Here is a 27,166-nt window from a genome sequence, read left to right as displayed (position 1 = left end):
AAGCTTTTATAATGTTGAAAATTAAATGAGAAACAATACTCTTCACCTTCCCCCAAAACATGCAACCCTACAAAACTGGCAGCCCACCTTACACTGCAAAATGTCTTCACTTTTAGGGGACACACTGCTAAAATGAAAGATAATTTTGAGCACCTGAAGTTCATTAAGTAGTGTTCCTCCTCTGGGGAGACACATGATTAAACACATAAGTGATTATCCTTTTAGCCTTGGGAAAGGATCGTGTTTTCTGGAGCCATAAAATCTCTTCCTTTTAATTAAAAGTAAAGTAAAATTACCTTAAGAAAATGAATGGGCCAAACCTACTTTACCAACCGTCTGTTCCATCACAAAATCAAATTCCTTATTCAAGTCCATGAAACGTACACACATTGTCCCCTATTTTTTTTTAATATATTTAAGAGAAGAGGAATTTTCACCTATTGGTTTACTTGCCAGTTGTCACATAGGCTGGACTTGGGCACCGCTGAAACCAGGCACTCAATTCAGGCTCTCACATAAGCATCAAGAGCTCAAGCACAGGACTCGGGTCCACTACCCCCAGAACCTGGGTTATTCAGGAAGTGGTGTGTCAAGAGCCAGGACTAAAAGCTGGCAACTGATGTGGAAGCTGTCACTTTTATTACCAAGCAAAACACCTGCTCTCATGCTCCCCTAGTTTTCTGCCACCTTTCCCAATTTGATGATTTTTCCTTACCTTAGACTGTTCTGTCTCCTCTAACAATTAATGTTACCTGTGTGATATTCCCTCTGCAACATAATTCTGTTTCATTCTAGACACAAAAAGCATCTGTTTTGCAACTAAGGAAATCCAGGCAAATTCTAACTCTATAACTTACTACCTATAATCTTGGACCAGTTCACTTCCCACAGTTTTTATTCTTCAAATTGAGGATGGTCCACATAAAAGTTTTTCTGACTTTCACATGCTTTAGTGCTATTCCACAGGGCCAGTGCAGAGACATATCAGGCTAATCCCCATCCTGCAGCATTTGCATCCCAAATGGGTGCCAGTTCAAGTCCTGGCTGCTCCACTTCTGACTCAGCTCTCTGCTTATGTCCTGGGAAAGCAGCAGTGGATGACTCAAGCGCTTGGGCCCCTGCAAACATGTGGGAGACCAAGAGGAACCTTTAGGCTCCTGGCTTTGGATTGGTTCTGTGGCTATGGTGGCCCTTTGCAGAGTTAAGCAGCTGATGAAGTACTGTCTTTCTCACTCTCTCCCTTCTCTGTAAATCTGCCTTTTAAAGAAAAAACAAACATTAAAACAAAAAAATGGAAGCCACGGGTGCTTGGTCCAACCTGTACAAAGATTGGAAATCATTACTCTTTTGCCAAAAAAAACAAGCAAACAAACAGAAAAAAAAAACCCTGAAAATAAACAACTTGTAAAATCAATTACAGGACAAACTGCTAGTCTCAAAAGCAGCTGGATGCACAGGCAGAAATGGAAAAAACACAACTTTCTATGAGCAGAGGCCTACCTTTGCCAAAGCATGGCCCTCGTAAACTGTAGCAAAATAATGAAGCCTAGGTTTAGAGGATAAAGCAAAGAGACTGTTTAATGTATCAACAGATGGAGAGGTCACACACTCATGTATCCAGAACTGCCATCCTGCTGACTCAGGGGGCCTTGGAGTTTTTGAAAGTACCCCAAGGAAGGGCGAGTGTGGAATAAGGACAATGAAAGAGAGGTCCAAAAGCTTATTGGTCTCCAGGTAGGCAACAAGTGCATGCATGGAGTCCTAATTATGACTTGGTACAATTACGTGTTCAGCTCATGCCCAATTTCTCGATCAATCCACAATACCATAGTCTTCAGGGAATTTCGATGATGACCAAGAGGACTTCAGTGATTTTTTTCACACGGCCTGATATTCCTTTCTACAAAAGCCATCAAGATGTTACCAGATATCAAGATGCTAGTTACCCTTTTGAGAAACAAATAACCTCAGAAGTCTGGAGATTATAACCCAGTAACCTGTAAAACTCCGCTGAAATATACCAGAGAAACAGTCGTGGGCCACCACTTAGTTTTTCTCTGCTGCCCAGCTGCACAGGTCAGCCTTTCTCAAAAGATCAATATTACCGATGGATCTTTGTGCACCTCATGTAGCAAACAGACCTTTTGGAAACAACTCCCCACCCCAATATAGAAGGGAATTACAGCAAAAGGAACTAACAGCCCCAGATCTGTAGGCTTATTTGTGTACCCCTAAGGACAAACAGAAAGACAAACATGGTGACATTGGAAGAAATCTGACCACTGGCAACACAGCTACAGAATACTATAACTGCAATCTAAACCTTAAAAATTTAGCCATGAAACACCACACTACAGATGTCACTCTCCACACCACCTCTAGTTTTTTTGGGTTTTTTTTTGTTTGTTTGTTTGTGTTCTTTTTTTTTATTATGAGGCATACCAAAAGACAAAAATAACCCACAATCTGCGAAGACAGAGCATCGGTACTAGACTTAGCTATGTCACCGATGCTGGGATTATAAGACTGGGTCTTTTAATTTTTAAATTTTTGCTCAAATTAAAGGCAAGAAAGGAACAGGGAGCTGGGGGAGAGAGAGAGGTCTCCCATGTGCTAGTTTACTTCTGAGATGCCTACCTTAGCAGGAGCTGGGCTTGGATGAAGCTGTGAGTTAGCAATTACATTCAGGTCCCACTCAAGGACATCAAACCCAAGGACATCACCCATCAACTGCTGCCTCCCACGCTGGTCATTAGCAGAAAGGAGGATATGGGATACGGGAATTCCAAGGGGTCATTTAGTACTAGGACAAATACCATCCCACACTGGGTATTTAAAACACCTAAAAATGTCATTGGCTTCACTACAGAAAGTAGACAGCATAAAAGACCAGATACATAATATAAAACTAGAGGTAAAGACTCCCAAAATTAATAAAAAGGAAAGGCTGGAAGTTAACAGAAGTCAAGCATGCATTTGATTGGCTTATTACTCCACTAGACAAAGAAAGAGCATTAATAATCATCAATAAAACATTTAAAAATGTGAAGAGAACAAAAGAAAATACAGAATAGAATAGACAAGATCTGTAGGACAATGACTACAGAACATCAGAAAGTGTGAAAGAAATAGAAAGTATATTTCAAGTGAGAATCATTTAGAATTTCCAAAATGCAATCACAGACAATAAACCACAGATTCATGGAATTCAATAAAGAGCAAGTAATATAAATATTGAAAACTCAGTATCTTTTCATAGTGTACTCAAACTCGAGAAAAATCAAAACTCAGGAAAGACGACACAGGAAAGACATATACATGGGGTCGACACGGTAGTCAACTACTCCGGTTCTGATCCAGCTCCTGAGAAAGCAGTGGAAGGCAACCCAAGTTCTCAGCCCTCCACCACCCACATGGGAGGTCCAGTTGGTGTTTAAGACTCCAGTCTTCATGCGGCTCCATCCCTGATGTTGCAATCATTTAGCGAGGGAAGCTGCGAATGGTGATTTTTCTGTGTTTCAAATCAATAAGTACACAGAGAAGCAAAGGTAAGGATTACGTGGAATGCCTGTCCAGAAACCACTGAAGATGTAGAATAGAATATTTGAAATATTGAAAGAAAAAGACTTAGAATTCTGCATCCAGTGAAATCACCCTTCAATGGTGAAGGAGAAATTAAAAGTTCTCAAAAAAAAAAAACAAAAACAGTATGTTTGTCTTCAGCATACCTGCTTTGCAAGACATGTTAAAGGAAGTTCTTCAAGAAAAAGGAAAATGACATGTATAAGAAACAGATCAGCACTAACAAAAAGGAATAATAGAGAAGGGATATATCAAACTTTTTCCTTCTTGTTGTCTTGAATCAGGATACCACATAATTAGATTATAACTAGATTAATAATATGTTTTACCATAAGTTCCATAAGTTTCCATAAGTTTGGACAAGTGAAACACAAGCAGAGCAATAATTTACTGGGTAGAAAGGAGAAATTGAAAATATTCTTCAAAAGTACTTTCGCCATCTGTGAAGGCAGACTATATGAAAGCTATCTCAAAGGGTTCATGGAAAAATAGAATTAGAACTCTGTTTTGATGTTCAGAAATTTAGAGAGCCATACTATTTTTTCCCATAATATGTACTTTCCATGAATTTTTTAAAGATTCCTCTGAGTTTGGAAATGCCAGTAATATATATTCTACTTCCAACTTAGTTAGATCCTTTATAACTCAAGCCAAAATGAAATAAGCGAAATTACGTAAGAGGAAAAACCAAGGCTCTAGATGATCAATTTCAGATATAGCTTGGTGTTTGATTCAATGAGGCCTATAGGGCTAATTTCCTCTGAGTCTCAGACAGGCCTGCTCGTCTTCATAAGTTAGTTTGACTTTCAAACAGGTCACTTCCTGTGGGAGTAAAATCACTAAAGCAGCCAGAAGTCTGCTATCTTGCCCACCTCAAAGTCTGGCAGAAAAGAGAGGACGTCATCAACACCCCGACAGGTGCACAAGAGGAGGCAGGCTTCATCACGCTGACATGGGCCAACACCTGTCCCCGTGCCAAGGGACACTGTGGCACTGCATGTGCTGCAGTTAAATCCAGGCGTCCCGTGGCTCCCACCAGAAGCACCAGTATCAGAGAAACGAGCGGCTCTGCAGGACAATTATTTTTTAAGACAATGGGAAATCCATACTTTGTGTAATCAAGTTAGTGATTTGTAAGCAAGCATTCTTTTAATGGGTCTCTCTTTTTTAGCAGATTGAATAGAATGTGTTACATGCAACAGAGAAAAAAAGAAAATTAACAGGGATATCACAGATAATGAAAGTAAATAATGTTACGAAATCTTTTTTTTTTACACTGTATTTACTAGGTGGCAGAACTAACCTAGTAAATTATAAGTATGCTGCACTGGGAATTTGGAATTCAGTACCATAGCATAAAATTGAAAAAGGATTATCAAATAAAATATGGAGGATAACCAAGCTGAAACATGGGAATTCACTAGATAATTAGCAAGTACTCACCTAACAAGAACATTTTTTAAAATGTGTGTGTGTGTATTTTCCACAGAGAGAAGGAAAGAGAGAAAGATCTTCCATCTGTTAAACCACTCCCCAAATGGCCTCAAAGACTGGAGCTGAACCAATCCTAATCCAAGTGACAATAGCTTTTTCCAGATCTCCCAGACAGGCGCAGGGTCCCAATGCTTTGGGCCATCCTCTACCACTTTCCCAGGCCACAAACAGGGAGCTGGATGGGAAATGGAATAACCAGGATTAGAACTGGTGCCCACATGGGATGTCCGCAATTGGAGGGGAAGGATTAGCCAGTAGAATCATCACACTGACCCTAGTAGAGACATTTGCAAAGCTTACATTTTGATTAGCATATATCTTGTCATTAGCGGGGTTTAATCAGTTCCTCCTGAAGGGGGCAGTTTGCACACCCCTATATGGTGAGACTTTATAAAGGAATTCAATGCAGGTATCTTAAGTGCCTTAGACTGAGGTTGGCAAGGTGAGTTATTCTAAAGTTACGCAGTTAAAATCTGTGCGGTGGATAGCAGATGATTGCATGTAGTAAGCTTGCCTTTGGCATCATTTGTTCCCCACAGTTTCTCAGTCTTGTTCCCTGTTAAGTAGCCCACTGTCCCTGTTAGCTTGAGCCAGCCTTCATCTGTTTCCCTAACAGATGTCTTTAGAAGAGAATTCAGAAACAAGAAAGTTCACTAAGTTTAAAGGGACGGAAAAGATGAGAAATAAAGAAAGTAGGTAGAATACTTCATAATTTTTTAAAAGATACCTAAAAAATGAACCTTGACATAAAATAATGTAATAGCATCGAACACACAACTGAAATGTTCATCTCTCAGGAAAATGCAGGCACACAGCCCAAAAGAAACAGCACAGAAGGCAACACTGGTCAAGTAGCCAATCTGGTAATGACAATACAGCCATACTAAAAAACCAAAAAGGATGAATAATTAAACCCAATGAAAACAAATCTTCAGTTTCAGAATGAATGGTGAGTGTTGGATTTCTTTTGGAGGGCACCAAAAATGACAACTAAGATCTTCAATGTGAGCAAAACCAAAAAGCATCCCAAACTGGACTAGAGGAGACCTCTCCCTCTCAGCAAGGGACACAGAGTTTGCAATTCTGGTGCAGGCAATAATTTTGTGGGGAAAATGATGCAAAATGATAACCCATCCTTTTCATTAATCATCATCATCTATACCACAACCCTTTGTGTTTATACAGTCATGAATATTTTTCATTTGATCAACTCAAACTATAGATTATCAGAACAAGAAGGGAATCTAAGAAGCATCTTGCTGAATCCAATATTTTATAAACTGAGGACCTGAACAGTTAAATAACTTGTTCAATATTATAATTAACAGAGTCAAAATTGAGGTTGATACAATTGCTGACTTGTTGAAAAGGCATTGTACATGACAATGTCCAAGAAGTGAACAGAAACACCAAAAACAAGGTTTGAGATCGTCTTACTAGCTAGCCATGGTCCGGCAACAACAGCAGAAACAGAAGGACTAAACCTAACCACAGGGGGCAGCACACTGACTCAGTTGGCTGACCCTCTACCTGAAGCACCAGCTTCCCATAGTGGCTCTGATGCATACCCCAGCTACTCCACGTCTGATCCATCTCACTGCTGATGGCCTGGGAAAGCAGAAGAGGTTGGCCCAAGGCCTTAGGACTGTGCTACCCTTGTGGGAGACCTGGAAGAAATTCCTGGCTCCTGGCTTCAGATCAGCTCAGCTCTGGCCATTGCAGCCATTTGGCGGGTGAACCAGCAGGAGGAGGATCTTTCTCTCTACCCTTCTGCCTTTCCAATAAAAACTAAATAAATTGTCCTAAAAATAAGCCTAATCACAATCATTTTGAGCATGTGTTTCAGAAAAAGTATGGAAACCCTCAATAACTCAGACGATTATGAACTGAAATGACTCCCCACTAAGTCAGACACTGGTCCTCCATCCTGTGACGAAAGCAAAGAATGTGATCCCTCGCCAGGCACCAAATAGCTTCCTTAACCTCTTCAATGCGTTTAGTTTGAGGCTCAGTAGATAAAACGGTAATCTTCAGAAGCAATAAATTTTAAAATGAAGCCATGAAAATTGCACATTATATTCAATTTGGAGAAAAATCACATTCATATAGTGCCATTAGTGTTTACCTTCCATCATGAAATACATCCTAGAGAGTTACCGTGTCTGATTTGGGAATCTAAAATTTGTGTTCTTAAAGTGCTCAGTACCTGGTCTAACACCCACAACATAGAATAAGCAGCAATCCACAGCAGGGCAGACCTCGAGGTCATTAAAACAGACTCTTGCCCACTAAGGGGCACAAGAGATATTCATAGCTACAGAGAGAGAGAAAGAGGGAGAGGGAGGGGGGAGGAGAGAGAGAGACAAAGATAGGGCGATAGGGCAATACCAAATATGCTACAAGCAAATCTTCACAATTTTTTATAAAGAAATCCCATTCATTTTACAAAAGGATCATGTCTGATGAAAATGGCAAAGGCTAACCAGGAAGCTTAACATATAACAGCCAGATTAATTTGTTAAGAGGCACTTTCTGTCTTCAGAAAAAGCAGCAGACATTAAAAATTCAAAGAATTGCCACTGAAAACGGTCTCTTTTTCTTCCGATTTTTGCTTCTTTTCAAGTTGGAAACCCAATAGTATTAAATATTTAGGGCTGACATTTCTTCTAGACATTCAAGAAACTACATTTTATGAACACAATGAAGAAGAATAATTCTTAGAAATATAAATAGATGGTCATTTTTTTGGTCTCCGTGGGTGGTGCTAAAATTATTCAAGACACAATGACTTTTCACTGAATGTCTCTCTTCATATCTCGGAAGTCTTTCAAATGCTAACTGCACATCTAAACTCTCTCACAGAGCATGACAGGATTCCTGTGAAAAACTCAGCCATCATTATCCCATCGCCTTGCTTCGGTGAGGCCCTGAGAGAGAGCGCAGACAACTCAACAGGATCCACTTTCACTGACCGCTTAGGATTTGAAACATTGGGGCAGAAGCCAGAGCTGAAGAGGTATTTCCTTTTATTTCCTCTTTGAGAAACAGATTTAGCACATTCCAGTGGTTTCATTAGAAAGCACTGGCGTTTTGTCTCTGAATCTGCATGCTGCTTAGCCTAATAAGAAGACAGGAGTGGATTCTGCGTAGTGCCCCTTCCTCCTTAGGAGTTCACCACGTCTTTACTATACGGCAGCTCCAGCAGAAGTACTTTGAAGGTAACACATATGTGTAAGGCATGTCCTCATCTCTTCCATTATGTAGAATGTAACTCAAAATGTGCCAAGTGCACAAACATAGGGACAAAGCAGGTTCAATTGTGATTCAAAGTAGCTCATTTCCAGTGGATCCAGGGTGCAGTCAATGTTGCCAACATTCAAAAAAACAAAGGCACCTAAATACAAAGAGGATATGGGGCAAGAGGAGGGGGATTGACATTTCATCTTCAAGGTTAGAGGTGCTCTGTCCTCTGGTCCCTGGGGGCTCACTGAACGTCCCTTCAGATATTCTCCCCCAAATCCAAACCTACGATCTATGTTCATGTGGCTCCAAAGGTTTATATTGGATATCACGGATATCTGATTATATTTCAAAATGTCCATGGAAAAATGAAATGGAAACAAAGCTTATTTTGGTGCAAAACGTTTTGAAAGCATATGTAATTTTTGCACATGCATGTGCATTTTCTAAAAACCCTTTGAGGGCTCATTATATATTTGCTAATTTGTACATACTAAATTACTTGCTAAATTTGATCTAGAAGTCTACTGTGTGTCCTTGATGTTTTGTACCTTTCCAACCCCTGGACATTTTTTCAGTTCAACTCAGATAGGATTAGGGGATCCTCACATAGTGAGATGTAAACAAATATTTTTCATGACAGCAAATATCGGCTTTGAAGTCCTACATATGTAAAACGCAGCCACGTAGACACTCCCTTCATTCAAAGGGAAAACAGTAATTTCTGAGTAATGTATTATGGCAGAGATAAAAGTGACAATTAGCAGAGCAAAGAAAAGGCAGCCAAGTCCAGGACAGTGAGAGCCATAGTTTAGACAGTTTCCTGACTTCCAGGTAGTACGATGGATGGGGAGAACCTCAGCGAGAAGAAAAAGGTGCGCAAAGCCTTCATGCGGATTTAAAGAATCAGTAAACCAGCTGATGAATGATGAATGGATGAGCAGGATTTGGAAGGAAAGAGATGATCTGTAGGGGAAAACCTAATTTAAGAGCTGTTAGTAGAGACACTAGCTTCACCACATTACTCACTTTAGAAGAGGTCCCTGGAAAACAAAAAAAGTGCAGATGAATCTACTGGAGCAACGTTTGGAGAGTTGTGTGCCTCTTACATAGTCTATTTCAGAAACAGTGCTGCTTCCTTCTTAATCTTGAGTATACAGCTACTGTAAGATCAGAGCTGAGCTGCTGCACCTGATCAAGCCTTCTGTCCATCTGGGCCAGTGCTCCTAGCAGAGCTCTGATTAACACCTACTCCAGAGCAGGTTTGGGGGCCAAGCTGCCATCATCCCCAAGCGGAGTGCCAGTTTGAGTCCTGACTCTTCCACTTCCAATCCAGCTTCTTGCTAATGCACCTGGGAAGGTAACAGATGGTTCCCCCACCACAGGGGCTGGGCTCCTGGACTTGGCCAGCTCTCCCTCTTTCCCTCTATCTACTTTTTTACCCTTTCCCCCTCTATTTCACTCTATCAATTTGTCTTTCAAACAAATACATCTTTAAGGGAAAAAAATAGGCCCATTAGACAAGAAGATGTTAACAACTATGGCTTAGTACTGGGAAACAGATTTGTCAGTCCTCGGCTAGAGGCATGTTGTCTACCCAGGAAGGTGCATAAACAAACACACTTACGTCAGGGCCTCCTCGCTCACGCTCACTCCCACCACGCACATACTAGATTTGACTAGAGCAGCAATGGGCCAAGGACTTCTACTTCAGGGCAGAATACACTCATGCCAGAAGGTCTAGAGAACATGGCCTTCTTTCTCATCATTTTGTCTGAAGCTAGGAAAAGAGTACTTTCAGATCTGCAGCCATCAGGAACTCCTACAAAGACTACATTCTATTGAGTTAAGATGGCATGGCAACGCATTAGACCTCCTGGGATAGTGTGATCAGCAGTTTGCTCCAGAAATTACAATGCATTTGATTTGTCAATATGTCACAGGGCTACCGGCAGAGCAGTTAGAGTCTGGCTCCTAGGATTTGGGTCTTCACCCTTATTCCCTGTGATCTGGGGGCCTGCTGCCTAACCAAGGAGCACTGTTCCAGTCATCTGATGACTCTTAAGCCCTCATCCAATGAATGTTTTTGAAGTGAAATGAACACGTTCCCCACAGCACCCAGCTTCTTTTTATCTTGTTTTTGCCCCCGTTTTCTCTCACCCTATTTTGTCTTTTATTTGTTGTATTTTGCCCGTCCACACTTTATATGCTTGCATCACCTCAGTCACCTTCTTTCCATCTCGGCAGTAACCAAGGAAACTCCCAATGTTTGTGACTTTAATGACAACTTATAAAGTGGTTAATGGGCATTTATTTCCAAGCTTGTTTAGTTCCAGACTCATATACAACTGTCCACAGAAAATCTGCATGATCATTGCAGACACAGAGTACAGAGTTTACAGTTACACCTGTACTTCCTCCACGTGTCGTTGGACCAGAGAAGCAATTAGGAGCAAAGCTAGCTGAGTGATGTCAGGTTCACACAAGACATTTGGAACACACCCTACACTGAAAGGCAGGAAATGATTGAAGAAAGCCAATACATCTGTTAAATGAATAACAAATAGGATAATAATGCAAACAGAGAGAAGCCTTTCAAATGCATCTGAATCCATGAAACTATTATATTTATTTCTAAAAACTCACAGGTAATCTTTGAAGATTGCTTATCAACTTTGTTTTTTATCAGAAACCGGTAAATAATGGGCATCAATCAAGTAGATATTGCCTTTCCAAAATGGAATATAACTGAGGGTAAAGAAAGTGCCAGAATGTCCTCTTAAAGGGAATATTCTGGCTATTGAACAAAGAAATGAGAACAATTAGTACATCATCACATCATGTGTAATACACAATAATGAAATAATGCCCCCAGATATTGACAGTCAACAGTTGCTAACAACAAAGAGACAAGCAGACCTACGTGCCTCCTCGTGGAAATCAACAACTATACATTTGAAGTTTCCTTGCTTTAAAATCAACACTCTAACTCCAAATTGTAGGAAACAGAGGGAAAATAAGAAATAGAAAATCCATAGTAAATGCTACAGTAAATATCTTGTTGTTTTTTGATCAAATACATCATAAGGGAAACAAAAAGGTGTGAATATGGAACTTAAAACAATCTAAGACATTTCAACCAAATTCAGTATAAGTTCCTTATTTGGAACCTGATGTACAAACAAAAAAGACAACAGAGAGATAATAAACATCTGATAAAGCGCTGAATAGAAATTTGGCAGCAATAAGGAATTACTTGTTTCATACATATATTATATTGGATATTTTTGAATACTTAACTCCCTTTTATGCAGTCATACTTGTGAAGGAAATGACACAATGACATTTGTTGCAAAAGAATCAGGACAAAGAATAAGAGATCCAGATAAAATAAGCTGTGAATGATTAATTATTGAATCTAGCATGGGGTATATGGAGTTTAATTAAACTATTCTATTTTTGTCTATATTTGTAAATTTCCACGGTCAAACTTTTAGAAGTATCTGGGACAGAACTATCGAGTGAGTTCCTGAAACAGACACTTGTTTCAAAATCACAGCTTGAGTAGGAACTACTAATGCATCGTGTCCCCGACACCAAAGATGGCTGCAACAAAATCAGCTCCCTAGGTACGAGTCTAGCATCATTCCCACAGTGCGATACGCATCACTACGGAGGAAGCGAAGAGATTGCCAAGGAGTAATTGAGAGTTCTCTCAGCCCCTCAAGTCAATCACACTTTATTAAACATTTTTGTAGCATGAGAATCACCTTGGGTACTGATTAAAAATACAAATTCTAGGATCCCATCAAGATGCTCCGAGGAAGAGGCTGGGAAGTTATAAGTTAAACAAGCTCTCTAAGTGACACTCATCATCACGGTCGGTGAATCAAAGTGCTTAATTTCAAGATACAATCAGACATTCAGTTGGGAAAACCGTGTAAACAGAAGGAATTTAGAGGCAGTTGGACCAGATCTAGACAAACACAATGGGAGTTATTCTCTTTTTTTTCCCAAAAAGAATTCAATAAAGACGCTCCCCAGAGGTGGGATGGAAATCGGTGCATTCAGTGGTTAAGAGACGCTATTGGCAATGCTGGATGTCCAGTCATTGTTCTTGTTCTATCCACTGATTGATGGAGAGCTGCACATATAGACACATGGAGGTAAAAGTGTCAGTGATTTCTATAGCAGGGAGTAGAACAGCGCAATTTACACCTGATACCATAGTAAGAAGTTCTAGTCCTTTCCCCATAGGATTGATGCTAATGACCTACATGTAATGGACTTACCGAATAGCTGCCTCTGCTCATCCAGTCCTTCAAGAGATTACTGACTGCTTGAGAACACTACATTAAAGCACTGGCCTCTCTGATTCATTAGTAATTTGAGTATCTCAAGAGAAAAACAGGCTGGAGCTGTTTCCTGGATTTTCAGGCACTATAAAGCCACATGTTATTAAATTGACTCAATGGACATCAGGGAGAAGAAATAATAGCAAAAGGGCAAAACACCCCCTCAAATATGTTATTCCTCCTTTAGACCAGGCAGGATTTTGAAACTATCATATTTGCTATCAGCCCTATCTATACAAAATTCTAGTTGTATCAAATTTTTCAGTCTCCAAAAATAATGTAATCAACTTCTAGCATTCTGAAAAACAAAAGTAAAGTTTATTGCAGCTTTATTTCAGTCACTCTCTAAGGTTAAGGAAAAAAGCTGCCTAAATATAACAATTTTATTGAATAAGATCAAATCAAAGTTTCATTTTCTATTCCTTGTTGGTTGAGATGATATGCTTACACATTGTATACTAAGATGTCCTGCATCAGTATTTGCTGTTCTTGACTTGAACTTGTTAAAGGATGTGTCATTTATAGCAGTGTTAGATTGACTTTGCATCATTAAATCAAAGAAATGGAACATTAATATTACTTCAAAATGCTATGTCTGCCCAGTTGATCCTAAAAATGATACAGATGTGGCTCATGCATGGTTTCAGCATAATTCAGTTTATGAACAAATAATGGAAAATGCCCAGGATTTGTAATTTTAATTAACTGTACATTTTTAACGTGCACACTTTACAGTGGTGCCTTGATTCCTCTGATGTTCAAATTCTTCATTTGTACGTCAGGTATAACGGGTCATGCAGCTATAACATAAAAATGATAATATATTCTTCTTAGTATTCTTGCAGGGGAAGCTGGGATCCTGTTTGTAGAATGTTTCGCTTTAAATGCAGTGCTTATGTAATTTTCTTGTATTTGAAAGTGCTTTTATTCATATTGTCTCTTCATTTTAACTGCCTTTTCAGGTCCAGTGGCTAAAGTAGGAAAAACTTTTATTTACATTTTACAAATGTGGAAGCCAATATTTAATGAATGAATTACTTCCTATATTCATTGCCTGCCCCCATGTAACAATATCCTCACCAGCCAAGCAGCCTGAAATAACCCATATTTGCTTTCTCCACTTCTGAAAGTCCAGAGCACATCTGGGACTGCTCATCAGAGAAGCTGCGACCCAGGTGCCAGTGGCACTACAGCCTCAACTGAAGCTCAGTGAGGACAGGTTATACTCTCACACTCCCGTGGATGCTGGGAGGACTCAACTGTTGGGTTTGTGCAACAGAGGGATTCCATCTCCTTTTGGCCCCTGGTTGGAGGCCACCATTCATTATCAGAAGTCATTCACAGTTCCTGGGCCAAGTGAGGTTCTCCAACAGAGTCACTTCACCCCAAAGTCACCAAGGGTGAAACACAAACACCAGGATGATGAACTCTACAACATTATGTGATGCAATCACGTGCTCACACGCATCTTGTCACTTCCCCAAAGTGCATTCCCACAATTCATAACCCTTCTGCACTCTGAGAAGAGTCACACAGCTGTGAGTCCCTGTCACATTCACCCAAAGGCACATTACAGGGACAGACCCAGAGCTACAAACCCACACTTCCACTCCATATCTGATGCTGTTTTCATTCACGCATTCAGTCAGTTTTCAGGAAATATGTAATCGCTATCTGCTGCTTAGAAGGCACTGCCCAGATGTAATCAAGAACATGGCACGAGTGAACATTATCCTCAAGGAGAACAGAAGCATTGCCCAACCAATTAGGGTGCAATGGTGAAAACATTAGAAAAAGAGGGAGGATAAACCGAATGGTGGGCTTACAAAAAGGCAAAGGTTAGAAGGGTAGGTATCCAAAATGAAGAAAAATGTTGAAGTTTTGCAGACTGGGAGAGATTGTAACTTTAATGAAAAGATAAAACAGTTGACTATGTTTAGCAAACAGTGACTAATAGAAGCACTTTTATATATCTTTTTGATGTTTACTTGAAGAAAGCAGGATTTTCAGTATGAGGCTTTGGTTACTCTCAAAGTAATGCTGTTGAAAATGCAATTTACAGTTAACTTGGCCACACTGTCATTCCTGCTCGTAAACATTTGTATTATGAAAATAGAATTGGGTACATGTTGGTTGTGCAGTGTTTCATGGTACTTTCCCCTCCCCCCAATGGCATGACAAACACTGACAGTCATTTCCTCTCCCACGTCTAAAAGCAGGAACGTCTTAAGCTGTTATAATGTTAAGCCTTATCAGTGGAGGTATAGAATTGAAAAGCGTTAAGCTGGGGAAAGGAAAATGATTTAAGGGTTTGGGTGAATTGCACAGGCCTGTAAAATGGTATTAAATCAGTTCTGAAAAGACTTGAAGAGGACACAACACCCTGTAAGTGTGTTACACTTTTGTATCATTAACGAATGATTGGACAACATAGAAGAGGGAAATGTGAGATGGAGTATCAGAATCACATGAGACACTTGGAGTCTTAAGAGGCATCTGAGTTATGATAGTTGACAACTGAGCCATTGCTTCTTATCACACCCAGACGGATCACTGCAAAACAGCTTGCTCTTTCAAAGTAGAAATCCCAAAGCCAGCGACTGACAGAGGCAATCAGAGGCAGCACTTTGTTTTTATGTCCTGGATTAACTCAAGAGGGTTGTGGCCATGTATAATTATGACCGTAGGAAACTGAACTGAAAGTCTCGGGAAAGCTGCCGTTATCAATACCAATATCTGGCTAATTTAGCCATGCAATTACTATTTTTATAATTAATTGAGAGGCAGAGATACAGGGAGTGAGTGCAAGTGTATTTTCATCCACTAGTTCACTCTGCAAACGCCTGTAAGTTTTCAGAGTAAGTGAGACCAGAATCAGAGGCCAGGAACTCAATCCAAGGCTGCCACTAGAGTGGCAAAACTCCAACCACTGGAGCTAGCATCACTGCTTCCCACAGCTGCATTAGCAGAAAACTGAAGTCAGGAGCCAGAGCTGGGTATGAACCCACATATTCCAATGTGAGATGGAGGCATCTCAACCAGTCTCCTCCCCATGAAGCTAAATGCCTGCTAGGCAGTCACTCTTTTGAATTCCCAGGTCCACTGTTCTTGCATAATCTCTTCATCACACAGGGTCTACCATCTATAGTGCTATCACTATCCAGAATGGTTACTGCCAATCTAGACATAATAGTTATTTTCACTCAGATAATAGATGGAATTATTTTATCCAGCAAGAAGGATCAGGGTATTTTAAATGTTGTGGCAAAATGGTATTAAAAGAGAAGTTCATTTCGCTGCAAAAAATGTTCAAGTACATGCTTTTTAAAATAGATTTTCCTTGATCTTTACAAAAATCCCTCATATACATATCAACCCTTTTAAAGGAAATGCTTACTTCCATTTTTTCCATGAGTTACAGTTGAATTTTTTAATTATTTATTAACATGTAACATTTGTACAACTCCATGTGACATAACAGATGCACACATTGCAAGCTCACCAGGCAACAAGCAGCCCCACCTCCCTACTCTTTCTCTGCGTTTGGAACATTGGCTGTGTGGCCTTTTCAGTCTCTCTGTGAACACTCTGAAGGGCCTACATATTCTCATTTTAAGAGAAGGGAATGGATGACATTACTTTTATGTTAATAATGCCATGTAAGAGGGAGCCACAAATACACCTGTTACGTCTTGGAGAATTATAAATTACTAGTTAGCACCATAATGAATAGAAACAGGTGTACAACCAGATAAGCCCTCCTAGAATAACTCCTTCCCTCTAATATAAACTTAGTTATTAATCAACTGGTCTAGAGCTCATTGCTCATAGATCCCCTTCTAGGTCGTGACGGTAACACGATGCTCATATAACCTAAATTGTTAACAACTATGGAACACCCGAAACGTTTTCCCTAAAATGTGTATCTACCTTACAAAGGACAATGCCTCCTTGTCGGCCCAAATTCTCAGTCTTGGATAGCTTCTTCACTGGAAGCAAAGTGAAAGCCAGGTTAGAGATTAGTCTAAACAATGTCATCCTAAATCATCAGATCAGTGGGATAAGGGTATGGTCAATGAAGAAAATGTAGAAGGAGTTATGGAGATGAAACAGATTCTGGTTGGAAGAGACACAACAGTTTTGCGGATCTTTCTGGTTAAGGAAATCGATTCTCAGGGTATATCAATGCTTTAGACCAAAAATCTTCAAGACTCCATATTGCATAAGAACCACCTGGACCTCCTGCTAAAATACAATTTGCTGTTGCCATTGTCCAGTAGCTTTGGGGTGGGGCCCAGTACTCTGAATTTCTAATGACTGCCCAGGGTTATCTACATTACCAGTCTGTAGTTCTTGCTTTGAGAAGCAAAGCTCTAGAGCAAATAGAAAGTGAACCTTTCAGGGCCTGGATCAGACAGTTGGAATCATGTCAGTCGTCTAACAGCAACCAGAAGGGCAAATGCCCAGCCAGGTTGTGAAGGCAGCACAGTCATAGAGCTTTATCCGCAAAGCCGAAGTACAGGATCAGCTTGTTGCATGACTAAAGGATAGTGGAGCTTTTGTAGTGAACCTAGTTACTGCCTCAGAGGAGGTATCATATCGTCAGAACAAGGGCTCTAGGGTTACATGGGCTGTGTTCATGGGAAGGATCCACTCTCTCCCAGCCCTTTGACCACAATCAAAGCTTTCTAACCTATGCGTGACTGTTCCCTTTTCAGTTACCAACCAGAGAAAGCAACAACTCTTTCGTTATACTAATGAAGGTAGACTAATTACTATGAAAGAATTGTAACAATGCAGCACTATTTCTTGCTTGCACACAGCTTAATAATGATATCTGACAAGCAGCTAATGACACTCTGGGTTTGAATTACAACTTTACTACCTCGTGTCTCCATGCTTCCATATATCCTCAGAGGTTTCCTATTGCTACCAGTAGCCAGGGAAGGCATCAGAAGCAACAAGCAGGAGGATTTATGTTAGTGAGACTGGGAAGCAGCACACGTCACACAGGTTGGCCCTACCTCTCTGCGAGTCAGACTGGAAAAGGTAGCCTAGGTTTTCGGCCAGGTCAAAGAAGAATTAAGTTCTCTGGCTTTTCTTGTCCTCCACCAGACAGCCAAGCCTTAATACTCTAAGACACCCACGGCATGTGATGAATTCACTTCTCTCCCATGGGATGTAGAATGGTGCTTGCTTTATACTCCAGAAAATGGAGGAAATCATTCCTCACAGAATTTTCCATACAGCATGGCTCATTTTTGATACAGCTGTCAATATTGAAAGTAGAAAGACAAAATGAGGAAGCATGTGAAAATATTCTTAAGCTATGTGGGGCCTTATGACTAGAAGTTGCTACAAAACAGGAAAAAGAAAGACAGCAGGGATGGGCAGTAGTGGTGGAGGAATCCAGGCACTGTTGGACGTGCTTGTGTCTGCCTGCATTTCCTTGGCAATATTTCAAACTGCTTAGTCCACCTGATGACCTCTTAATCCTTCCAGAACTCTCACTGTGAGGCTGTATCCTCCATATGATTTTACTGAACACTTTGCTCAAGCCCAACATGACAGTGATTTCTCTATAAACGCCCAGTGACATAATGTGTTCCTTAATTGGCACATTACATGTGTGCAGTTATTTATTTATATACTTGTGCCCCGCTAAGAACAGAAGTCACTTTGTATTCCTCCCTCTTCACTTGGCACGCAGTTTCAGGCATTTGATGTTTTGAAAGCTGTAGAATTTATTTTTTTTTGTCGGATGGAAAAGTACTGTTGTCTTTCTGTGCTAACTTGACGTTCCTCAAGCATTTAGATGCTGTGCGTTTCAACCAAGACACAGTCCTCCAAAACCACCGTATATGTTTCATCCCAATACAGTTCATTTGTTGGTGTCATCTTTAAACTTCTCCTTCACTACATCCTAAACTGGGCAGGGAGGAAAATCTTCCTTGAGATATTTGTCCTGGGAGAGGCAGGTACGGCAATGACAGTTTCAGAAACTAGGGCAGTTGGTGGAAACGATCACTGCGTGTTGAGAGGATTTTTCTTAACACTCTCCAAATGATGTTTCATTGGGATCCACATACCGCAGTTAATTTGGAACTAAGGTGGCTTTGATACTATGGAGGAATGCATTCTCCCATCACTCTCCCCTGTCTGTAGAATCTGTCCGGTTGTTTTCCAGAATGCTTCGGAGTGATGGTTTGTTTCTCTAAATGAGCTCTGTGGAAAGATGAAGACAGCTGATTGCTTCTTCCATCACTCACTGCCAAGGAAGAGATGAGAGATCTGTCGTGCCCAACCACCTTTCTCAATTTAGCTACACTGGAAAATCAAATGAATGTGTGTGATTTATTTACTCTCTTGAATTCTATACGAGCCTGGGCAGATAGCTGACTGAAGAGCCTTGGGAAAGCACTCCCTAATTATATATATATATCCCCATCTTACATGTACTTGACAAAAGACAGTATCTGACAGCTTTTAATTCATGTGAGTGTGAACATGCTGTGACGATTCTGGAAGAATTCTATGCCTCTTGTCCGTCTTGGGCATCTCATATCTGCATTGTAATCAACAGATAAGCCACACACTGACAGAATTGTTCATGGCAAACTCTATTCAGGACCGCAGTACTTTTTTTATTATTACTGGCACATGATAAACAGTAAAGATGCACCCCCTACCAGAAAAACAGATTTATTAATAAATAGCTAACATTTTGTACTTCTGCATAATACCAAAGCAATTAGTGACAACAGTAGAATGATTTTCAATACCTACAAAGCTAAATATCATATTGACTCAAGCACAAAGCTTTCTCTAAATAACAGCCAATGATTTGTCTACCGTATTTGGTCAATTCTTTTAAATAACAGGAAGAAGAAAGAAAACATATCAGTCCTGCTTTGAATGTCTCTCTGTTCGGATTGATTGGGTACATGAGCCAATTTGCCAATATGCAATAACTGGTAGACTAACAAGCAAAAAAAAATTTTTATCTTATGTTTTCATTGTATTCGGTCATCATAAAATGCATCATCTCTATATTTCTTATAGAATTGAGATACTCACTTGATTTAAAAGCAGAGTGTTCCCTGGGAAGCAATGGAACATTTAAATCATGAACTCTTAGAATCACAATGTCACAGGCTATGAACCAAGAGGAATCCAAAGCGAGCTAGTTTAGTTCCTACACTTGGGAAACAAAGTAAAAGTCTTACTGTGGTTCTTGTGATCTTTTGAAAGCACAGATGAGGATTTAAGCAAGTAGGGATTTTGTGTCCATGTTCTTTACTGCCTCCAGTGCCTTTAACTGTGCCCAACAGTCAGTAGTTGAATGAATGACAGGGAGGGACAAATGCTGTCTTCCATCTGCCAAATCACTCCTTACATGATCACAATGGTCATGGCTGGGGCAGGCTAAATCCAGGAGCCAGCTAAATCCTTGTACCCCACAAGAATGGCAGTGTCCCAAGTACTCAGGCCATCTTCTCCGGTCTTCCTGCGTCCATGAGTAGGAAGAGAGATTGAAAACTGAGGAGCCAGGACTCAACCCTTCACTCTTACGTGGGATGTACGTGTCACAGTTGACGACAATCCTCTGCAACATGATGCTCTCCTCAGGAAATGATACTTTAAGTGACACACACTATTTAGAAAAGAATAGGGTATACAGTAGAATGTGCAAATGGACTGATACCTTTTTGATATGATGGTTAGTGATGAAATGCTGAAATGCAGGAAACTGGTGGAACGGAAGTAGGGGGTCACGCAGCTCTCCAGAGGAAGAGCAGTATAAACAGCAACCCAAGGTGGAAGGGCACTTATTTTGCTGACAAGCGTGCCTAGCTTACTTGATCTAATTTACTTTCAAATATGCCACGATTCTTCGTTAGAGAAACAGTTTTTCTGTTGGGAACTAAGCCCCCACTAACATCACCTACTTCCGCCATGGCTTCAAGGGCAGATCTGTACCCTCTCATGCCACTCTCTCCACATTCATCCCAGCCTCTCTGTGGAACCTCCTGGCCTCCCCTGTCTATTTAGCTGGTATATTTAACCTCAGGACATTGCACTGCCTCTAGTACAGGGAAGTCTGACACATTCTCTCTTCTCATATTCAACACTAGATTCTTATTTGACCCAATTTCTCTAATCTGGAATTTAGTTCTGCCTTAAGCCTAATCTTCCCTCAGAGAAAACTGATGTCAGAAGTCTGTAGGGACACAAGTTACAAAGCCGATCTGTGCAAACTGAATCACAAATATAATGTGTCTGGGCACTTCACCATAATTAGTTATCTGTTGTGTAGGCTTCCTGCTAGATGCTGGGTACACCAGCAGCCTCTGCCATCACTGGGCCCACGGGAACATGTCATTTTGCAATAAACAGCTGCCATGCTTCTGGTGGTGCTGTGAACCACCCAGTGAGAGAGAAAGAGAGACAGAGACAGACAGACACACAGGGTCAGGGAGGCAAAGAGAAAATGTAGCCAATATTATGTTGGGTGCTATAAGGTAGAATAGGAAAAAGTCAAAAATCTTTTTAAAGAATTGAATGTGTTGTTTGTATGACACTATCTAAATGTGGATCTAAAAAGTGAAACCGCAATATAGCATGGCAACCATAACCCAAGCCACAAGACAAAGCAAACACGTCAACTTCTGTGTTCCCCCCACCTCAGCATGACATCCGCCTTCTGAAAGTCACACCACTATCACGCAGAATCAGCAACACCACCACTATCATATTATATATGGCAAAAATGTCTATGTGTTCTATTTTGGGGAATACCAAGATATGGCCACCATTTATTAGTATCGAGCCCTATACTCAGATGTATCCAAATCCATTAACCAGTTTTCATTTCCACTAATAATCCTCAGTAAATTGCTTACATATGTGTACCTTTGTTGATATTGGGTAAAAGTCATGAGAAAATGCCTAGGAAGAAGAAATTTGGCCCTTAAATTTTTTTTTTCTTAAAATACTTTGCTTCTGATCTGCTGTATCGTCTGGGAATCAGGCTCACCGTTTACAGGGCTAATATACATGAGGACATTGTCACTGGAGGCCATTCTATTTCTGCTTCCCTCCACTACCCCGAGCATCCCTCTTAGTATTCCTTGCATGTAAACTGCTTCACGGAGTTTCATTCCTGCTAAGTTTGAAGTAAATATATAGAATAATGTATTCAGATATTAGCTTTTCTGGTTGAAAAGCTCTAATGAAAAAGGAATACCTGTGCCAAAGCAGGAATATTAAAGTTAGAAATGGAGGCACAGCTCTGCCTAGATGGCGGGCCCAATTTTGCTCAGAAAGATAGAATTCAATAGGTATAGTTTTCAGGAGCCATCATTTATTTGCAGACTAACTAGCAAATGTATTATTTATTTATACTCGTGTCAAATTATTCTTTCTGATGTGATTTTGAACATCCTGGGCAACATTAAGGCAGAATTCTTATCCGCTAAAATCCAGGGTTCGATGTGCATAGCCATTATTAGTTTGTCCTTAAAGGAGAAGCTGTAATGCAGGAGCATCAGGGACAGCATTCTGTTAATGACCACAGCATGCAAGTTCCAGTGGCCCTGGAGACAGGCAGATTCTGAGCAGGTGATAACTTCCCATCAGAATGTGAAAAATCAGTAAGTTGCTTCTCACATGACTTGCAAACAGACATCACTGCTCCCACGAGGAGCCAATGAGGCTTTGGACATCGATTTAGGGGAAAATTTTTTGGTGCTTGGCAATCAGTGTTCATTAAAAGAATAAGTTACAGCCTTGTTTTCTCCCTATTATGAGCATTTTTAAAAATTCATTTTCTCTGCCATTTTCCTATGCCCTCCCCCCCCATACCTCCTGCTAGATAGAGTGCAATGCATTAGCAAATTCAGAGTACGGGTGCAGTCCACATTCTGGCGTGCATCGCCAAAAGGTGACCAAGGCGGCCTGTTTACGTGCTTGGAACCCATCTACCTGTGTCTCAAGCATTCTCGTCTGTCCCTCTACAAGTGTTTTTCTCAGCTCTGCAAAAGCAGCCAAGTGCTCCTTGATCTTTGAGAAATGGACGACAGCTACCAAATTTACAAGGCATGCATCCTTCGGGTCTGGGTGTGTCCTCCCTCCCACTGCAGTTTTCCCTATCACCTAACTTTAGTTTTGTGGGGTAGGAAAGCATGTGATTAGATAAATGGTGAATTCTCATGCCCAAAGGCAGAACTGAGGATGGAAAAATGTTCTTTACCTATCTGTAAATATGTTAATTACACTGACATACTAATTTCACATATAGTCTTAGCCATGCATTGTGCTAACCTTCATGTTTATCCTGTAATCTGTCACAGAAATATACACAGGGGGAGATGCTACATGAATTACCCACTATGAATTCACTTGTTTAGTATGTCTTCAATGCATCCACTTCATGTTTACTGCTTTTTATTTACACCATGTCTCAACTGCCATGTCTCAAATTGGATACAGAGTGCCTAAACCTAGCTAACAGAGAGGAGAGGGAAATCTGCTCATTTTAACTCTATTATTCAACCAAAAAGCATTTATTAAATATCGAGGTAAGCACGATGAGGAGGAAGCAAGGGTTCTGATGCTCTTCCTTCACTCCTGAAGTTATCAACTCCTTGTTGAGACAAAAGCAGCACACCCAGGGTACGTGCAGGTTGCTATGAGATGTACAAGAAGCCAGCAGCCAGAAAGAGCATCCAAGTAGAGACACTGGAGTGGAGGGCAGACCTGGCTTCCAGAGAGTATGGTTACATTCTTCTAAGACCTTTGAATATCCTTAGTTCCAGTTTTTTTATCTGTAAAATAAAATGTTCTCTAGAGATCACACCCGCACTATAGGATTACTTAAATGTAAGAAATAGAAAAGGCTCCTATATTAAATATTCTCAGAGATGTTTCAAATTTCCAAACTGATTCTGTGAAAAAAAAACCCTAGTACCATAAGGGTTCAGTTCTATGGTTAGAGCACACACAGAGAAAGAGAAATATGTACACACACAGAAAATTAAACACACAGAGAGAGAATTACACACACACAAAGAGGCAAGGGGAAAAAGGGAGAGAGAATTATACAGAGAGAGATAATTCTATACATACAAATTACAGAAGTACATTGTATATGTAGATATATGGAATACAAGAATGAAATTTTAAACAATCTCCAGAATCTTCCTGACAGAGACAGGAAGGCTGTGAAGGGAACTGGACAGGAAGGCACTGGAGGGAGTCGGGGCAGAGGAACTGGCCACCTCTGAGATTCCATCCTTTCCAACCTCCAAGTCCCTGAACCATGGTTCCCAATCATGGTTGCCCAATGCCCTTTCAAAAGATTTTATGTAATTTTTTATTTATTTTTATTTTTTAGTTTCCTTTGGTGAGAGAAGTCTAGACTCCTCTGTAACACACTTGTTTGCTACATCTGAAATAACTATATTCTTTGATAAACAAGGGGAAAGGCCAACTACAGTGATTTTCATAAGGGCAGAGTCACTTCCAGTACAGACTGAAAATGTAACTATCCGAGGTGAATTCATTAGAACTCTATTCACTTAGAAACAAAATGTCATTTCTCATGACCCAATAAATGAAGCGTAATTACTGAAAGTACCTAAATCATAGGACCAAAAAATGTTCTTCTCCAGATCATGCTCATGATAAGAAGCAATTTCACATATTTCAATCGCTGAGACCTGGGTAAAACACCTCAAGACACACCAACCACTTTGGACACGGAGTTGACATTAAAGAATGTGTCAAATAATGTGTCAGTCTTTTGAGAGACCTTCGACTTTTTGACAGCTGCTAAAATCCTAATGTGGGTTTTTTAGTGTCCCTCTGGAAATATTTCACTTACATTGAAATTTATCTGAAGAGGCAGAAATCCGAAAGACATAACTAAAAATGCCTACACAGGCCCTTTGTCTTTTCAACCAAGAACTCTGACCCTTTTCAACTCTACCAATGATTTCCCATCACTCCTTCTTTCACAAGTTTCAATCCCCCATGTACAAAGATAATAAATAGTCCTCTGATTGCTTATAATGAAACGTTTATACAACTCTCTCTAGGACAGTCAAGTGAAGTCAAGTGTAGGATTCAAGGCTTACCCAGGAACCACCAAGTCAGTTCTTTCTGGCTTTCTGCTTTGCACGATTGAATGCTCAATTTTTAAGCATTGTTCTTATTAGGAAAAATTATTCTGTCAAGTACTGCTCCTTGAGAAAATCTGTATAAATCACTTCTTATTCTTGAGATGACATCGCATACTTTTCTAAAACTGTATATACCACTCAATGATATATGATTAGAAATTATGAGTCCAATTTTCCAAAGGTGTATCTTCATTTGCATCAGCAAAAAAAAGAGCATTCATAATTGTCCATGCAAATCAAGGACTTTCATATGCAAATACTTGTGTGTGGATATAATTATGCCACTCACTGCATGGACTGAGGTTTTAATCCGTGATACAAGTTAAGTATGTAAATACACATTTGTATTTTTAGTCCCACTTGAAAAAAAAATTCAGTCCATATGTACAACTTTCGGTGGGGACAGAAATGAAAAGAACCAGCAATTGTCACCTACTATATTCCAAGATAATGTTATTTTCAACAGCCAAAACACTGCTAACATAATGCACTCCACTTCTCACCCCCCTTCCCTGAGGTAGAATCTCAACTCCTGAGCCAGTCTTCATCCAGTATTACAGATTCACACTCTGCATTTTAGTTCCCACTAAGTCCACTCATCCTCCAACCATCTAGACATTCATGATCTCCATTACTTTTGACTCAATTCCTCATCAATAAAGCTTTGCATCTGATGCTAGGAAGGGATGCCACTCTCCCCACCTACCAAAGTGCAATTTTAGCCCAGCTACAAGGTTTGTTAAGTAAATGTTTATGCATAATACTTCACCTATCATACACCTTCTGAGAAGTCAGCTACCCGGGGGGAATAATTTTTAAAGAGATGATCTTTTGTTCCTAAAATCTAAGCCATTCAGCCAACATACAAAATTAAGCACTTGTGCACCAAAATGAGCTAACAACTGTCACTTTGTGGGGCCTTTCTGTCTACCCTATGAAGCAGTACAATGAGACAGATCTATTTACTGGAGAAGATGCTGGTGCTAATTGACAAGGTGGCTCATGTTTTGTCTGACCCACACAGAATATTTTACTGGATGGGTAAATTATGCAGTGTTGTCAAATCCTGAGCATTTTTCCTACCTTCCCCGATTCTCCCAACGGACAGTGAAAACTAATGACTGGAATAGATTTTCCTCCTTTGACGACAAATCACATCCTATTTCACACAAAATTTGCAGAAGAGAAAGATTTACAAGTAACAGCTAGTGATGCTCTTATTAGAAACTTGATGATATAAGCTGTGACAATATTTTCAATCTGAAAGTGTAACTCATGGTCTGAATAATTATGTTTGCCTTGCTTTCAGGATAAGAAGAATCCGAGATGGTATGACCTAGATGAAAGACAGTGCCATTTCTAGAACAATTTAAATGGCTTAATGGGGGCAGGAAGACAGAATATTGAAATACTAGACATCACGAGTGCAAGCCCAAGCATGAGAGGGAAAAATTGACTAATTCCACTGAGAAAGTTAAAAACATTAACTAATCCATGGGTTCCATAAGAGATTCAAATCATTTGAGAGAAGCAGAAAAAGGACCAGGGAGTATAAAATGGTTTGTTATGGTTTAAACAATGCTGCTTTTATCTTACACTGGCGTCACTTACAGTAACAGTCTCGTCGACTTCCCCTCAACCCATACAATTAAACGTTCTGAGGCACTACCATGGACAAAACAGCAGTATTAGTTTTGCTAAAATCTGAAATTATCATTGGACATTCAAACCTGGTCCGTCCAACTTCAATCAAATTTAACCCTGGGCTACAGGACAAACAGATATAATTGCTTATTGCTGAAAATGCCACGGCATTTCATGAAACTCGGTAAATTTAAAAAAAAAGGTTCATTAAAGATATTTGAAAATTTAAAAATGCATAATTTTATCAGAGTCAAACTTTCATTGTTCTCTTATCCCTGCAGCAACAACCCAGGTCTATTATCTGAAAAATCTGAGTTGGAGGCAACAGGACCCTGCGTGAATGATAAGCAGTTTTAAATAAAGACCAGATAGTAAATGAAAAACATGTTTGTTGTTCAGAGAGGCACATGCTATACGCACAAACACAGGCTAAATCAGATCTCATTCTGCTCAGAAATGTGCATTTTCCAACCCGTGAAGAACGTTTATATTAGGTTTTTTCGTAGTCGGCATGAAATGGAAGGTGAAATCTTAGGTTCCAGGCAGTGAGATGTGCTCGCTGTCCATGGTGCTAGGGAAAAACCATCAGCTCCACTTTACTCCTTTATGATAGGGGAAGAATATGATTGTACAAACACAGAGCAAAATCTAATCCACCATGTCTGACAA

The 27,166-nt window shown here is 40.1% G+C and overlaps 1 pseudogene; it reads right to left on the bottom strand.

Moving 5' to 3' along the window:
• The window catches only part of LOC121164603, a 145,148-nt pseudogene extending 124,519 nt beyond the window's left edge, over nt 1–20,629 (bottom strand).
• Nucleotides 20,630–27,166: the final 6,537 nt, after the last annotated feature.

The sequence above is a fragment of the Ochotona curzoniae genome, unplaced genomic scaffold (genome assembly GCF_017591425.1).
Source record: "Ochotona curzoniae isolate NIBS_2020 unplaced genomic scaffold, NIBS_Ocur_1.0 contig_883, whole genome shotgun sequence".
Taxonomy (NCBI): Eukaryota; Metazoa; Chordata; class Mammalia; order Lagomorpha; family Ochotonidae; genus Ochotona; species Ochotona curzoniae.
Note: the sequence above shows the minus strand (reverse complement) of the source record. Positions and strands in the feature narration are given on the sequence as shown.